This window comes from Chrysochloris asiatica, unplaced genomic scaffold, assembly GCF_000296735.1.
Source record: "Chrysochloris asiatica unplaced genomic scaffold, ChrAsi1.0 scaffold00025, whole genome shotgun sequence".
NCBI classification, from domain to species: Eukaryota; Metazoa; Chordata; class Mammalia; order Afrosoricida; family Chrysochloridae; genus Chrysochloris; species Chrysochloris asiatica.
Window position 1 is genome coordinate 24,734,609 of NW_006408543.1, and position 308 is coordinate 24,734,916.

Here is a 308-nt window from a genome sequence, read left to right on the forward strand (position 1 = left end):
GGAGGTTCAAGCTCACCAGCTGCTCCTTGAAAACTCTATACAGTGTTGATATGGGTCAGAATCAACTTACAAGCACATGACAACAACAACAACAAATATATATTGAAACAAGTAAGGAAGCTGCAAGGAGGACTATACAAAGCATCAAATTTTGTAATATATCAAGCAAACAAACATAAACAAATATATTGAAGATCTGAAAATAACACACAGTATCATCTACACAAAACACATGATTACTCTTTCAAACCACATGTGAAATAAGACAACTGGAAATAGTTTAAGGTCAGAAAGGAAGTGTCAAGGGA